At 49.9% G+C, this 17,805-nt stretch overlaps 1 pseudogene; it reads right to left on the bottom strand.

Annotated features, from left to right (window-relative positions):
- Nucleotides 1–8,107: 8,107 nt before the first annotated feature.
- Nucleotides 8,108–12,904, bottom strand: LOC124648461 (annotated as a pseudogene).
- Nucleotides 12,905–17,805: the final 4,901 nt, after the last annotated feature.

Genomic DNA, 17,805 nt, shown 5'->3' with positions numbered 1-17,805 from the left:
AACTACATTTTTATTCGGCCACATCTTATGTGCTTTTTCTTGGAGCGTCGGTTTGTTTTTGTTTTTGTTTTGTTTGAATAAAATGGATCCTAGCATTCACTTTATGGGAGAGATACACACTCCGCTGTAGCATATGGACAAATATGTCCTTGGTTTCTACTCATAGTATTCATGGCGAAGTTTCTCCTTCGTTAAATTGTTATATGGTTGGAATTGGAAAATGATACATGTAGTAATTGCTATAAATGTCTTGGGTAATGTGATACTTGGCAATTGTTGTGCTCATGTTTAAGCTCTTGCATCATATGCTTTGCACCCATTAATGAAGAAATACATAGAGCATGCTAAAATTTGGTTTGCATATTTGGTTTCTCTAAGGTCTAGATAATTTCTAGTATTGAGTTTGAACAACAAGGAAGACGGTGTAGAGTCTTATAATGCTTTCAATATGTCTTTTATGTGAGTTTTGCTGTACCGGTTCATCCTTGTGTTTGTTTCTAACAAGCCTTGCTAGCCTAAACCTTGTATCGAGAGGGAATACTTCTCATGCATCCAAAATACTTGAGCCAACCACTATGCCATTTGTGTCCACCATACCTACCTACTACATGGTATTTTCCAGCCATTCCAAAGTAAATTGCTTGAGTGCTACCTTTAAAATTCCATCATTCACCTTTGCAATATATAGCTCATGGGACAAATAGCTTAAAAACTATTGTGGTATTGAATATGTAATTATGCACTTTATCTCTTATTAAGTTGCTTGTTGTGCGATAACCATGTTTTGCGGGAACGCCATCAACTCATTGTTGAATTTCATGTGAGTTGCTATGCATGTTCGTCTTGTACGAAGTAAGGGCGATCTACACTTGAGTTGAATGGTTTGAGCATGCATATTGTGAGAGAAGAACATTGGGCCGCTAACTAAAGCCATGTTCCATGGTGGAAGTTTCAGTTTTGGACAAACATCCTCAAATCTCTAATGAGAAAAGAATTAATTGTTGTTGAATGCTTAAAGCATTAAAAGAGGAGTCCATTATACTGTTGTCTATGTTGTCCCGGTATGGATGTCTAAGTTGAGAATAATCAAAAGCGAGAAATCCAAATGCGAGCTTTCTCCTTAGACCTTTGTACGAGGCGGCATAGAGGTACCCCTTTGTGATACTTGGTTAAAGCATATGTATTGCGGTGATAATCCGGGTAGTCCAAGCTAATTAGGACAAGGTGCGGGCACTATTAGTACACTATGCATGAGGCTTGCAACTTATAAGATATAATTTACATGATGCATATGCTTTATTACTACCGTTGACAAAATTGTTTCATGTTTTCAAAATCAAAGCTCTAGCACAAATATAGCAATCGATGCTTTTCCTCTATGAGGACCATTCTTTTACTTTCAATGTTGAGTCGGTTCACCTATTTCTCTCCACCTCAAGAAGCAAACACTTGTGTGAGCTGTGCATTGATTCTTACATACTTGCTTATTGCACTTATTATATTACTCTATGTTGACAATATCCATGAGATATACATGTTACAAGTTGAAAGCAACCGCTGAAACTTAATCTTCTTTTGTGTTGCTTCAATACCTTTACTTTGAATTATTGCTTTATGAGTTAACTCTTATGCAAGACTTATTGATGCTTGTCTTGAAGTGCTATTCATGAAAAGTCTTTGCTTTATGATTCACTTGTTTACTCATGTCATCACCATTGTTTTGATCGCTGCATTCTCTACATATGCTTTACAAATAGTATGATCAAGATTATGATGGCATGTCACTCCAGAAATTATCTTTGTTATCGTTTTACACGCTCGGGACGAGCGAGAACTAAGCTTGGGGATGCTGATACGTCTCCAACGTATCGATAATTTCTTGTGTTCCATGCCACATTATTGATGTTATCTACATGTTTTATGCACACTTTATATCATATTCGTGCATTTTACGGAACTAACCTATTAACAAGATGCCGAAGTGCCGATTCTTTGTTTTCTGCTGTTTTTGGTTTCGAAATCCTAGTAAAGAAATATTCTCGGAATTGGACGAAATAAAAGCCCGGAGGCCTATTTTCTCACGAAGCTTCCGGAAGGCCGAAGGACGAGACGAAGAGGGGCCACGGGGGAGCCAAACCCTAGGGCGGCGCGGCCCCCCTTGGCCGCGCGGCCACTGTGGTGTGGGCCCCCGTGCCGCCTCTCGACTTGCCCTTCCGCCTACAAATAGCCTCCGTGACGAAACCCCCGGTACGAGAGCCACGATACGGAAAACATTGCGAGACGCCGTCGCCGCCGATCCCATCTCGGGGGATCACGGAGATCGCCTCCGGCACCTGCCGGAGAGGGGAATCATCTCCGGAGGACTCTACACCGCCATGGTCGCCTCCGGAGTGATGAGTGAGTAGTCTACCCACTGGACTATGGGTCCATAGCGGTAGCTAGATGGTTGTCTTCTCCCCATTGTGCTATCATTGTCGGATCTTGTGAGCTGCCTATCATGATCAAGATCATCTATATGTAATTCTATATGTTGCGTTTGTTGGGATCCGATGAATAGAGAATACTTGTTATGTTGATTATCAAAGTTATGCTTATGTGTTGTTTATGATCTTGCATGCTCTCCGTTATTAGTAGATGCTGCGGCCAAGTAGATGCTTTTAACTCCAAGAGGGAGTACTTATGCTCGATAGTGGGTTCATGCATTGACACACGGACGATGATGAGAAAGTTCTAAGGTTGTGTTGTCTTGTTGCCACTAGGGATAAAACATTGATGCTATGTCTAAGGATGTAGTTGTTGATTACATTACGCACCATACTTAATGCAATTGTCTGTTGCTTTGCAACTTAATGCTGGAGGGGTTCGGATGATAACATCGAAGGTGGACTTTTTAGGCATAGATGCGGTTGGATGGCGGTCTATGTACTTTGTCGTAATGCCCAATTAAATCTCACTATACTCATCATGATATGTATGTGCATTGTCATGCTCTCTTTATTTGTCAATTGCCCAAGCTGTAATTTGTTCACCCAACATCTTGTTCGTCTTATGGGAGAGACACCTCTAGTGAGCTGTGGACCCCGGTCCAATTCTCTTTCTTGAAATACAATCTACTGCAATACTTGTTCTACTTGTTTTCTCTGCAAACAATCATCTTCCACACAATACGGTTAATCCTTTGTTACGGCAAGCCGGTGAGATTGACAACCTCACTTTGTTTCGTTGGGGCAAAGTAGTTTGGTTGTGTTGTGCGGGTTCCACGTTGGCGCCGGAATCTACGGTGTTGCGCCGCACTACATCCCGCCGCCATCAACCTTCAACGTGCTTCTTGGCTCCTCCTGGTTCGATAAACCTTGGTTTCTTTCTGAGGGAAAACTTGCTGCTGTGCTCATCATACCTTCCTCTTGGGGTTGCCCAACGAACGTGTGAAATACACGCCATCACCACCCCTCTCTCTCTCTATCGGTGGATGCATTATTGTCACCCCTCTAACAATTATCAACTATCTTTCGCTTTCCTTTTTCTTTTAGGGGATATAGTTTTGGCATATAGTTTTAGTAATTTGAAACGGCTCAAAAGTGGTATAATTTTGGTATAAACATGAGGCATACATATTTGCGGATTTCGGTGAATGCATTATTGTCACCCCTCTAACAATTATCAACTATCTTTCGCTTTCCTTTTTCTTTTAGGGGATATAGTTTTGGCATATAGTTTCGGTAATTTGAAACGGCCCAAAAGTGGTATAATTTCGGTATAAACATGAGGCATACATATTTGCGGATTTTGGTGAATGCATTATTGTCGCCCCTCTAACAATTATCAACTATCTTTCGCTTTCCTTTTTCTTTTAGGGGATATAGTTTTGGCATATAGTTTCGGTAATTTGAAACGGCACAAAAGTGGTATAATTTCGGTATAAACATGAGGCATACATATTTGCGGATTTCGGTGAATGCATTATTGTCACCCCTCTAACAATTATCAACTATCTTTCGCTTTCCTTTTTCTTTTAGGGGATATAGTTTTGGCATATAGTTTCGGTAATTTGAAACGGCCCAAAAGTGGTATAATTTCGGTATAAACATGAGGCATACATATTTGCGGATTTCGGTGAATGCATTATTGTCACCCCTCTAACAATTATCAACTATCTTTCGCTTTCCTTTTCTTTTAGGGGATATAGTTTTGGCATATAGTTTTGGTAATTTGAAACGGCCCAAAAGTGGTATAATTTTGGTATAAACATGAGGCATACATATTTGTGGATTTCAGTGAATAGATTATTGGGAGCTCTAGATTATTTGTCACCCCTTTAACAATTATTGGGAGCATTCCAATATAGTTGGTAATTTCGGTGAATGCACACACTAACTATGAAAACAACTACAAATACATGTAATTGAATAATGAATTTGTAACAAGGTATCCCTTGTAACAACTTCTAGCGCCTGGTGAGCAATGATAAGAATCCGATCGCAATTATACAACAGAAAAACAACCAGCCATCAGATTAGCTTGCTTCTTCAACTCGATTAGCTGCCTTAACTGCTTGTTCATTTTCTTCAGTTCTCCCTTCACTTCCACCAGTCCTGCATTGGGAGCATTAGGCATAATCGGAACGGCTCCTCTCTCCGCCGCATTCTCTACAGCAAGTCCCCCCTCCCAAATTGCGCTCCCCAATAGCGCCAATTGATTCCTGCAATTGAAGCCTCTGAACGTACACATCGATCCACTCGAAATACCTGCATTTCTTCAGGATCTGAAAACAACAACGGGAACCCTAAATCCCAAATTCGAGGGAATAGCAAGAAAATCGAGAGAAAACAGAGAAATTGGAGCGAGATCTAACCTTATCCCCCTCTCTATATGGCAAGCTCTCGCATGCAAGGAACTCACGTCCACGGTTGCCGTTCTCGTCCGTCTTACGGATCGACCGCTCGGAGGCTCTGGCGTGGGCAGTCAGGGCATCTTGTCAAAGGCACGGGTCCATACTGCGGCCATGAAGAACGGGAGGTCGAAGAGAAACTAGACATCACCCGCCTGCCGGAGAAGGGCTGCCGCTGGCGGAGAAGAAGAACAATGGGGCGCGGGGAAAGAAAGGGGAAGCAATGGCACGGGCACTGGCGCGGGGCTGGCTCGGGCTCCCATGTTGCAACGGTCACCTGGGTAAGCTGTGGGTCCAGCGCACTAACGTGGACAAGTTGTGGGTCCCACGATGATCTGGATAAGTGAAGACGTGTCCACTGCGGGGCACCAACAACGGCCCCACTTGCCAGCACCAACCAACGTCAACTAAACGGGAATCCTCCGTCCGAGCTCCTTCTACGGGTTTCAGACAAGGTCTTGGGGAAAACTGAGGAAAAACTAAGGGGCTGAGAAAAATTAAGCACAACTAAGGAGCCAGGGGCACGAAAATAGAAATCCCAATTTCTTAATGTCCCTGTGTGCCCAAGCTGGCCCAGTGTTACCTCTTCTGTCCGTATAAACACAGTTATGTGAAACGAGGGTTAGATAGGAGTATTTCATTTCATCGACAAACTTGGAGCTACACAGTACAACTAGCCAGCTAGGGTTGCAGGCGACGCCCGCATCCTGTCTCGCAAATGTAGAATCAGAGCAAACAGAGTTACAAATTAAAGCTGGGTTAGTAAAGACATATGCCATGTATCCCATCCTGCTTTTAAGTTTCATGGAGCTTGTTTTCTTTCCATGGTGCTGGCGGAGAAAGTCATGAAAGTCAAGCTCCGTCAGTCTCAACACATTGGCTGTGTTCGGATGCAGAGAATTGAGCTTGAAATTGAATTGGACCGATTCCATTTCCAAGATGGAAATGAATTGGCTTGCAATTTGAATTCTACCGTTTAGGTGCTTAGAATTTGATGTTAGAATCAATGAGTGTTGCCCAATTCCAAATGTTGTTTGGATGTACAATCTGTGAAATTTGCATACTAAGATAAGCTAGAGCAAGACATGACATCTCAAAATATTTCTTTGTCAACAATATCCTTTTTTCATTTCCTTCTCTTTTCTCTTCGGTAATGTAAGCAACCATTTCTAGTTGAGATATGATAAATAGCTACAACCGCATACATCAAAACTACATGAATGATTCAAAGCACACTCATGTCTACGTGACAATCAACTACACATATGTAAGAAATTCACATGTACCCTAGGCAACATCAAACCATGGGTCAAAAATAGCAATTTTATACCTCCAATTGGCCTCAGCTGCTAGTACTTCTCCAAGAAATCTGCAATTAAAAGAAACCAATATTAGCCCGAAATTACAAATGTATGGCTGCTGCAAAGCAAGGAATCAATGGAGCTAAAGCATGGTCATGGAGGGAGCCACCCTGAACAGGTGCTATATATTCACCCTCCGGCCGCCGCCGTTTCCTCTACAGCCGCCGTCAGCGCCGACCTGTCGCCGGCTCTCTCCCATGGCCAATACTAGGGTTAGGAATGGGAGAGTAGAGGGCCGGCCAAGGAATAGGGGTCGAACGCGAGGAGCGGCCATGGGATAGGGGCAGGAGAGGGATGCGAGTCAAGGGATAAGAGGAGTCGGGAGGAAGCAGGAGGAGTCGCTCGTCCTCTCCTCTCTGTTTCTGTTTCGCTCGGGACGAACGGATGTGTGCGGGACTGCGGGGTCGGGGTGGGGCGGACGGTTTCCACGCGATTCCGAGGTCCAACCCTTGGAAAGACTCGCGGGCAGTTTGCACATAGTGAAGCGGTACCTCGGAATCTCATCGCGTTTCCGGACTCCAATTCTCAGGCCACTCCAAACGGTGAAAAATGACCTCTAATTTCGGATTGCTTGATTCCTAGGCCAATTCTTTACATCCAAACACAACATAATGGAAATCGGGGAGGAGTCCCTTTACATAAAAAAAAATGCTTGCTACACATGAATTTCACAAGATATCACGAGACAGTTGCCACCTAATTTCTTCAGCGGCAAATTAATACGACACGTTGTAAAAGAGACCTTATAAGTCACATATAACATGCCTTCTGCACCAATTTAATCGCAAAGGAGACAAATAAACTTAAATTATGATGCAATACGTACATAGGTACAATCTGAAGTAAGGAAAACTGAAAAGAAGCGCCCAAAATAGTAAGAGGTGCTACACATGTTGATTGTAGCATATACCTCAAACTACATCACTAGATCGTTGAAGACTTATCTGTTGCCTCAGTGTAAGATCATTGAGCCGTTTAATGTTCATTATTGTTCTTGGTCCATATGATTTCTTTCCACCGGGAGATTTCCCAGCGCCCGCACTTGACAGAGAACTGAGTCTTCATCTTCAGGGCAATCCTACCTACACGGCCACTCAGCTGCGCAAACGATGATATTGATATCCTCTCGAGTGCCGGCAGTATGGCTCCAACACCGAATAGGAGATCGGTGAGATCCATCTCAGGATCCGTTCCGACAAAGCCACTGATTCTTATCTTCCGAAGAGATCCCAGTTGCAGTTGTTCTTTGTGTGCTTTTCGTGGATCATATTCGCGGCCTTGGCATGGCTTTGCTGCTTCAGTACCGGCATCATCGTCCTAACAGTTCAAATAATTATGGAATTCAAATGATATGGATTAATATGAAAGACAAAGTGTGAATTTAATCCTACCTCCATATCACCCATACCAAGTTTAAAACATCAATTTCAGTTTATGATGATATACAGGAAACAAAGAGAATATTTAGAACCCCAATATATTGCTAGGTTACTTTTAACATTTTTAGTTAAGGTCAAGTCAAATATGTGCTTCACAGAACAAAGTCAAACAGATAAAATACACATTAGCCAGCACAACTGGTAGAATCAGCGTATCTACCAGGCCTAGGGCGGAGATTGTAGGGGAAGGAAGGGGCGGTGTGCGTGCGGAGGCGAGGGCGCCGGCGGCAGGGCGCCGTCGCGCGGCTTGGGAAGAGGCGGCGGCGCAAGGCTGGGCGGCGGCTAGGGTTTGGGACTCCGACTCCTGAGGGAGTCGGCAACAAAATATGTTTATTGCTTAATTGTTCTTGTCACTTACAACTCATATATATAAGAGAAATCTGCTAAACACTAATCTGCTAATTGGGCTAAGCCCCTAACTAAGCCTGGCCGGTGGGCCCCCTCCGGCGGTACACCAGCCCGGTCATAATATCTCTCCCCGCCTGCGCAAACAGCTCGTCCTCGAGCTGGTAGTCTAGATAATGCTGCTGGAACGCCTCACGTGGTTCCCAAGTCGCCTCCTCAGCTGGAAGGCCCTCCCACTGCACCAACAAGTGCCAAATATCACGACGTCGCTGGGCGCGCAGCACCTTGGCCGGGCTGGGAAGCAGACGACCCTCTGCCGTCGGCGGAAGTGGTGGAGTGGCGACCGGCGGCTCGCCGCGGTAGGGCTTCAGCAGCCCCACATGGAAGACGTCGTGAATGCGTGCCCCATCAGGCAACTGAAGGCGGTACGCCAAGGTCCCAATCCGCTCCAAGATGACGAAGGGCCCCGCATAGCGCGGACCAAGCTTGCGCTTTGCTCGTGGGTCAAGGGACTGGTGAGAGCGGTGTAACAGACGTAACCACACCCAGTCACCCACCGCGTACTCCACCTCGCGGTGACGACCGTCATAGTAGTGCTTGGCAACCTGCTGAGCCTGGACAAGACGCTGCCGCACCTCGGCTAGCATCTCGTCGCGGGTGCGGATGAGCTCGCCAGCTGCCTCCGTTCGCGCCGTCGCCGGGTCCACCGGCAGAATAGGCGGAGGTGGCCTGCCGTAGACCACCTCGAATGGCGTGGCGCACAGGGCGGAGTGGTAGGAGGTGTTGTAGCAGTACTCCGCCCATGCAAGCCAATCCACCCAAGCGCGAGGGCGATCACCTGTAACACAGCGCAAATACATGGCGATCACCTTATTGACCACCTCGGACTGGCCGTCCGTCTGGGGGTGGAACGCCGTGCTGAATCGGAGTTGGACCCCCGCCATGCGGAAGAGATCCCGCCACACATGCCCCGTGAACACCGGATCCCGGTCACACACGATGGATGAGGAAAACCCGTGTAGGCGGACGATTCCGGCGAAGAAGGCGCGGGCCACCGACGAGGCCGTGTAGGGATGGCCAAGCGCGATGAAGTGGGCGTACTTGGAGAAGCGGTCAACCACCGTGAGGATGACAGACTTGCCTCCCACCTTAGGAAGGCCCTCGATGAAGTCCATGGAGATGTCAGCCCACACCTGCGATGGTACGTCAAGCGGCTGCAAAACGCCGGCTGGACGCAAAGTCTCCGTCTTGTTGCGCTGGCACGTCTCACACGAACGAACCCAATCCTGGACCATGGCCCGATCACCAGGGACGTAGAAGTCAGCGCGGAGGCGGTGGAGTGTCTTTTGGACACCCTCATGACCCGCGGAATGCGCCAAGAGCAGCACCTGGTGGCGAAGGTCATCGTGGTCGGGCACGAACACGCGGCGCCCATGAAGGATAAGACCGTCGACGAAGCGCCAGGGGTCGTCCAGCTCGCCCGCGTCGAGCTGCTGGCGCAGAAGCTGGGCGTCCGGCACGGTCGCGGTCGCCTGGCGGACGCGGTCGAAGAGGGCGAAGGAGGGCCCCGAGCGGATGCATAGCAGGCGCCCTTCCGAGGCGCCCTCGGCAGTGTCTGGATCAGCGTCGCGGCGGGACAAGGCGTCGGCCACCGTGTTGAGGCGCCCAGGACGGTACTCCACCGTGAAGTCGAAGCCGAACAGCTTGCTGATCCACTGGTGCTGTGGCACCGTCGACAGCCGCTGGTCCAAGAGGAACTTAAGACTGTAGTGGTCCGTACGTACGCGGAACGAGGGCCCCCATAGGTAGGGTCGCCAGTGGCGGACGGCCTGTACCAAGCCAATGAGTTCCTGCTCGTACGCCGCAAGCTTGAGGTGGCGTGCAGCAAACGGTCAGCTGAAGTAGGCGAGCGGCCTGTCGCCCTGGTGAAGGACGGCGCCGAACCCCGCCCCGGAGGCGTCGCAGTCGACGATGAACGACCTGTCAAAGTCCGACATCTGGAGGACGGGACCCGTCGTGAGGGCCCCCTTGAGGGCCTCAAAGGCAGCGGTAGCCTCGTCGTCCCAAGCGAAGGCATCGCGCCGCAGCAAGCGCGTGAGTGGCGAGGCGATGAGGCCAAACTCCCGGATGAACTTCCGGTAGTATCCGGCAAGGCCCAGGAACCCGCGTAGGGCGCGTGGGGAGTGCGGCATCGGCCAATTGGCGACGGCCGCCACCTTGTCCGCATCCATCGCCACCCCGTCGGCGGAGATGACGTGACCGAGGTAGGCCACAAAGGTCGTCGCAAACGAGCACTTCGAGCGCTTAAGGTGAAGTCGGTGCGCTCGAAGCTCGTTGAAGACGATGGCGATATGCTGCAGGTGCTCCGCCCATGATGCACTGTAGATCAAAATATCATCGAAAAAACCAGCACAAAACTGCGTAAGTATGAGCGGAGTACGTCGTTCATCAGGGCCTGGAAAGTCGCGGGCGCGTTGGTGAGGCCGAAGGGCATCACCACGAACTCGAAGTGGCTATGATGCGTCCGGAACGCCGTCTTGGCGATGTCCTCCGGGTGCATGCGCACCTGATGATATCCTGATCGGAGGTCGAGCTTGGTGAAGAACCGCGCCCGTGGAGCTCGTCAAACAGCTCGTCAACCACCGGGATCGGGAACTTGTCCTTGAGCGTGAGGGCATTGAGGGCGCGGTAGTCGATGCAGAAGCGCCACGTGCCATCCGACTTGCGCACCAAGAGCACCGGCGCGGAGAACGGGGATGTGGAGATCCTGATGATGCCCGCAGCCAGCACGAGCGCGCACTGGTGCTCCATCTCGTCCTTCTGCAGCTGTGGATAGCGGTATGGGCGCACCGCCACTGGCGCCGACCCTGGGAGCAGGTGGGTACGGTGGTCACACGAGCGTGGGGGCGGCAGGGCCTGCGGCTCCTCGAAGATGTCGTCGTGCTGCTGCAGGAGGTGCGTCAGGAGGGGGTGCTCGGCGTCGTCGGCCCCGGAGACGAGCTGAAGCTGCGGTGCAGGGGCGGCGCCCCCGAGACCCTCCCAGCGGATGTGACGACCCTGGCGCCAGAAGGTCATCGTCAGGGTGCCAAAGTCCCAAAGGATGGGACCGAGCGTCCGCAGAAAGTCGACGCCAAGGATGAAGTCAAAGCAGCCCAAGTCGATGCCGGCGCACGTGATGACGAAGTGCTCGTCGCCAATGGTGAGGGGTACGTGCTGGACCACCCCATGGCAGTGAAGACGGTCACCGTTGGCCACGGTCACGCGGAGGTGATCCCCGCCTGTCGGCTGTAGCGCAAGGCGGCGCATAGTGGCGACGGGGAGAAAGTTGTGCGTGGAGCCCGTGTCGAGCAGCGCCTCCAGGGTCTCGCCATGGATCATGACCGGTAGCAGCATCGTCCGCTCGTGACGGATGCCGGCGAGTGCGTGTAGAGAGACGATGAAGGCCGTGGCGGCTTCGTCGGTCGGCTCAGCCGGCTCGCACGTGGTGGAAACCGTCCCGGTCGTCGGGTCGCCCTCCTCCACGTCGACTGTCCCCAGGTAGAAGAGACGCGGGCACACGTGGCCGGGCGTGTAGGGGTCGTCGCAGTTGAAGCAGAGCCCAAGGCGGCGGCGTTCGAGCTGCTCTGCCAGGGTGAGGCGGCGAAACGTGCGAGTAGCCGCGGGGGCGGGGGCGGGGCCGGTCGGTCCAGGTGGCGCGGGGCGGGTGGCAGCCGCGGCCGTAGGAGGAGGCCGAGCGGCACGGGCGCCGCGAGAACCGCCTGGGCACGACGCTCATAAGCGCGCGCGTAGTGCATCGCCGTCTGGAGGTCCTGCGGGGCCTGGAGCTCCACGTCCACGCGGATGTGGTCAGGAAGTCCGCCAATGAAGAGCTCGGCGCGCTGTTGTCCCGTCACCCCGGGCGCATGGCAAGCGAGGGCCTGGAAGCGGTCGGCGAAGTCCTGCACCGTGGTGGTGAAGGCCAAACGCCCGAGTTCCACCAAGCGGCTGCCGCGGATCGGGGGCACGAAGCGGAGAAGGCAGAGCTCGCGAAAACGGTCCCATGGGGGCATGCCACCCTCGTCCTGCTCCAGGGAGTAGTACCACGTCTGGGCGGCGCCGCGGAGGTGGTACGAGGCGAGCCACGTCCGGTCCAAAGCAAGAGTGCGCTGTCCTCGGAAGAACTGCTCGCACTGGTTGAGCCAGTTGAGGGGGTCCTCGACGCCGTCATACGTGGCAAATTCCAGCTTGGCGTAGCGTGGGGGAGCGAGGCCGGCGGCGCCCTGGATGGGGTACTCCGCGCGACCAGCGGAGGGCTCCGCGAAGCGCGAGTACGTCGGTTCCGGGAAGGACGGTCGCGGAGGGTCCCCGGCGGCCGTGTAGACGGGAGGAGGCGCCGGTGCGGCCGAGTAGACGGGCGGGGAATCCGTCGCAGTCACCCACGTCGGGAGCCGGGAGGGCGACGGCGGAAACTGCACCCGCTGGATGGGGACGCCCTGGGGCAGCGAGGCGGGACCGGTGCTGGGACCCGGCTGCCACGGCGCCCACGGCGGCGGAGGCGGTGAGGCCGAGGGCGGCACAGGCACGCCCTGGGCGGATGGAGCCGCCGGCGCGGCCGGGTAGGCGGTGAGGGGCGGCGGCAGGGATGGCGAGGTCATCCCCTGCGTGCCGATCAAGTACATGCGGATGCCCTGTACCGCGGTGGCGAGGTCGCGGATGGCCGTCGAGAGCTCCTGCTGCGAGAGGAGGGGAGCGGCGTCGGCGGCCTCCGCCATGGACGTCGCGTCTCCCGTGGAGGGCGGCGGCAAACGCGGCGGCAAGTGCGCGGCGGCGGTGGAGGCCAGCGGCATCTCAGAGGTGGCGGCGATGGTGGCGGCGTGTTGGCCCGAAGACATGATCGTAACCGAGGAAGCTGATACCAAATTGGTAGAATCAGCGTATCTACCAGGCCTAGGGCGGAGATTGTAGGGGAAGGAAGGGGCGGTGTGCGTGCGGAGGCGAGGGCGCGGGCGGCAGGGCGCCGTCGCGCGGCTTGGGAAGAGGCGGCGGCGCAAGGCTGGGCGACGGCTAGGGTTTGGGACTCCGACTCCTGAGGGAGTCGGCAACAAAATATGTTTATTGCTTAATTGTTCTTGTCGCTTACAACTCATATATATAAGAGAAATATGCTAAACCCTAACCTGCTAATTGGGCTAAGCCCCTAACTAAGCCTGGCCGGCCTGGCTGGTGGGCCCCCTCCGGCGGTAGACCAGCCCGGTTATAACAACAACTTACTTTAAGAAGATAATTAGCTAATCAAAGTTATTATTGATAATAAACAATGGTTTATCCTGTAGCACCTTTTGGGTTCAGAATTGGAATTAAAAGAAAAGGATGCTGCATCAGTGTCAAGAATTAAGATAGATTATCTTGGTCAAATTTGCGTACAATAAAAATCCTTAAGCATTGAAAAATCAGAGACACTACAGGAATGGACGCATACAGCGCCCTGCCAGCTGCCCTCGGCGTAGCCACGTCTGGCCCTCGGTGTAGACTACGCCGACGGCAGCCCTCGGCGTATGGCGTCGGTGTTTAGGTCCCTCGGCATAGACAATATTGCTACGCCGACGGCAAAACCGTCGGCACACAAATTTTACAAATTTGAATTTTCTTTTTTCCAAAAAAAAGTTCAAAAAAATAAAAAATGTATATGCCGACGGGCAAAGCCCTAGGCATAGAGTTTTAAATTTTTTAAATTTTTAATTTTTTTACACCATTTTTTTTCTTTTTTTCCTTTTTTTACTTGTTTATCTTTCACCCATACACTTTTAACTCTAAGTACACTTAATCTTAGGTCAAATTACAATCATGGCTAAACTTCCCAGTCGGTCACCCATCCTCACACTACTCCAATCTCAGCACGCTTAACTTCTTGGTTCCATTCGGATGAGCTTCCCTTAAAGAATTGACTCCTTGCTGATAATAATAGCCTATCAACCCTATTAACCCTTGGACCGTGATGTCACAACTCATTATTTTTGAATTCCAAACAATTACTTAAGTAAACAATAATGAATATATAAGTAAAAGTGATTAATAATATTGACTTCAAATAACAATAAAATGATTTTATTTTTTTGGTCTTTTTTCTATTTAATATGAAACAATTAATATCATTAAATCGGAAAATCGAAATTCCACAAATAATATGTCTAAATCGATCAGAAAAATGAGAGGAATCTAAATATAACATCCATATCATCATTTGAACCTAAAAATTAGAGGAATCCAAATATGACACCCAATTTGCCATGTGGCCAAAACGGACCCCTCGGGAGATGCGAAATGGCCGTATCGGCGGGTAGGTGCACCGTTCACCAACACGCTAAACGGACAAAAATTAGCACATAAAGTGATGTGTTATAGACCTAAAAACTTTTTTTGCGGAATTTATTGAGCGATGGAAAGTGTACCCCTAGTTCAAATTCGGTCAGTTTCCAGCGGATTCGGCGGGACACCGCAGGAAGCCGTAGGGATTCCCAGATAGCTAGTGCGTACATATGGCATGTGATATATGGTGCGGAGGTGGTGTCCTACCACTACGCGGAGGTCTCGCGTAATACTAAAATGCGTCACATGTAGCTGCTTCAAAAAAAAAAAACCCGTTTTGGCACCCCGAAAATGAAAAAACCATCACCCATAGGTCGGATTGGAAATCCGCTCTCAGGGCCTTGCTTCCCATCCCAGGGACCACGCACGTGCCAAATATGGCCTCGTTCCGACAAACTATGTGGTGCCACGGGCCGTTTCCTACGCATTTGCCCTAAAAGCCATAGAACTCCGGACGTGATAGATCGGTTTGTGAAGGGTTTTCCAAAATAATTGCCGTATCCTAATTCCGACTTTTGGAGTGGTTACTAGGACACATAAAATGACGCCATGCGGCTCCACGGGATTTTCTGACTTCGTTTAAATTGCCATTTGGCCAAAACGGGCTCCCACGGAGATGCGGTATGGCCGTACCGGGCGCGCTGGTGCCCCCGTTTACTATCGCGCTAAACTGAAAAAAATTCGCACATAAAGTGATATGTCATAGACCTAAAAACATTTTTCCCGGAATTTATTGAGCGACGGAAAGTGTATCCCTAGTTCAAATCATGTCACTTTCTAGCGGATTCGGCGGGACACCGTAGGAAGCCGCAGGGATTCCCAGATAGCTAGCGCGTACATATGGAATGTGATATATGGTGCGGAGGCGGTGTCCTACCACTACGCGGAGGTCTCGCGTAATACTAAAATGCGTCCCATGTAGCTGCTTCACAAAAAAAACCCGTTTTGCCACCCCGAAAATGAAAAAACCATCACCCATGGGTCGGATTGGAAATCCGCTCCCGGGGCCTTGCTTCCCATCCCAGGGACCACGCACGTGCCAAATATGGCCTCGTTCCGACAAACTATGTGGTGTCACGGGCCGTTTCCTACTTATTTGCCCTACAAACCATAGAACTCCGGACCTGATAGCCCTGTTTGTGAAGGGTTTTCCAAAATAATTGCTGTATCCTAATTCTGACTTTTGGAGTGGTTAGTAGGACACATAAAATGACGCCATGCGGCTCCGCGAGATTTTATGACTTCGTTTAAATTGCCATTTGGCCAAAATGGGCCCCCACGGAGATGCGGTATGGCCGTACCGGGCGCGATGGTGCCCCCGTTTACCATCGCGCTAAACGGAAAAAAATTCGCATATAAAGTGATATGTCATAGACCGAAAAACATTTTTCCCGAAATTTATTGAGCGACGGGAAGTGTATCCCTAGTTCAAATCATGTCACTTTCCAGCGGATTCGGTGGGACACCGCAGGAAGCCGCATGAATTCCCAGATAGCTAGCGCGTACATATGGCATGTGATATATGGTGCGGAGGCGGTGTCCTACCACTACGCGGAGGTCTCGCGTAATACTAAAATGCGTCCCATGTAGCTGCTTCACAAAAAAACCCGTTTTGGCACCCCGAAAATGAAAAAACCATCACCCATTGGTCGGATTGGAAATCCGCTCCCGGGGCCTTGCTTCCCATCCCAGGGACCACACACGTGCCAAATATGGCCTCGTTCCGACAAACTATGTGGTGTCACGGGCCGTTTCCTACTCATTTGCCCTAAAAGTCATAGAACTCTGGACGTGATAGCCCTGTTTGTGAAGGGTTTTCCAAAATAATTGGTGTATCTCAATTCCGTCTTTTGGAGTGGTTACTAAGACACATAAAATGATGCCATGCGGCTCCGCGAGATTTTTTGACTTCGTTTAAATTGCCATCTGGCTAAAACGGAACCTGAGGACATATAAGAAAGTGATTGAATTGTTTCTATATTTACATGGTATTGTACATGATTCAAATATGCATGATTTTGACATAAAGGGATAGATGATGTTTTTATGAACATTTTGATACCTCATACGTATTTTTCTGACATCATATGAATTAGTTATGATTTTTACAAAATTAGAAAAATTTGAAAAATGGCTACACCGAGGGTGGCCGTCGGCGTAGCCCTGTCTACGCCTAGGGCCAAAGATATGCCGAGGGCTGCCCTCGGCGTAGACCTCGCTATGCCGACGGCCGCGCTACGTCGAGGGTCGGATGAGGAGGCTGGCCAGGTCAGGCCATACGCCGAGGGCCCCGACTTTTGGCCGTCGGCGTATAAAAGGCCCTCGGCGTATCGCGCCATTCCTGTAGTGAGATGTATTCCATTTTCTGTAGCTATATAAATGATTTTTACATGGCTCGCATTGCGACACTGCATGCAACTGCCTACTTACCGGAAACGCAAGACCTTGTCAATCCTGCCTTGTAAGCTGGTGTAGTGTTGATAGGTCAATGTGCAGCAAAGTTAGGTTTGGGCATCGCCTGAGGAAAGAAAAGACACTTGGACCAATTGGGCAGCAGAGAAATCGGAGAATTGTGATGGTCGTCAAGGAGAGTGTCCTGATGTTGGAAAGACATGGTATGTGTTCCATGAAGTCCTGCACACATGCAAAAAAAGAAAATCTCTTAAACACATGTGCACGTGCAATGCTCGTTAGTTAGCTTAAAATTTCAGAACAGACACTCAAATGTATTTGTACCTCTCTTGCCAATATGGATGGCTTGAATCCATCTGGTATGTCAACAAAAACATCTAGCCGGTCAGCTCCGGAGCATGTTTCAAGGAACTGCACGACATCAGGCAAAGAGAAGTCGATTCTGGATATGCTGGGCCAGTAGACAAGGAGGCCAGACAAGCGGCGGACACATCCAATGTCGGTTAGAAAGTTGAGCTGCTTAGGATACACGACTCACAAAAAGTACAAGAAATCAACTAGGTGGACGTATTTTTATCGGTGGACGGAGTGCTTGGATTCACGTGTAGGGAACCCTTGCATGTCTTTCATACACTACACCATGCTTCAAGCATGCTTGGAAGTTGGAGCACATGAATTTCACAGGATTTCTATGCGAGACAATGCATTTGCCCACTAATTTCTGCAGCAAATTTAGGCCGCACGTTCTAAAGAAGGCCACATATAAAAACATAGGTTTTGCGCCAAACGAACCATGAAGGAGATCATGCAAATTTTTAATTTTGATGAACTGTATACATACGTGTAGTAGAAAGATTCTAAATTAAGCAAAACTGAACAACGCCCAACTAGTCAGAGGAGCTACAGTTCTGCTCGATTGGCCAATACCTCGAACGATATTAGATAGTGGGAGGCTTTGCATCTGTTTGCCTCGAACTAGATTAGATCGTTGAAGGCAAAACAACTTGGCTTATTT

This window comes from Lolium rigidum, chromosome 4 (genome assembly GCF_022539505.1).
Source record: "Lolium rigidum isolate FL_2022 chromosome 4, APGP_CSIRO_Lrig_0.1, whole genome shotgun sequence".
In the NCBI taxonomy this organism is placed as follows: Eukaryota; Viridiplantae; Streptophyta; class Magnoliopsida; order Poales; family Poaceae; genus Lolium; species Lolium rigidum.
Note: the sequence above shows the minus strand (reverse complement) of the source record. Positions and strands in the feature narration are given on the sequence as shown.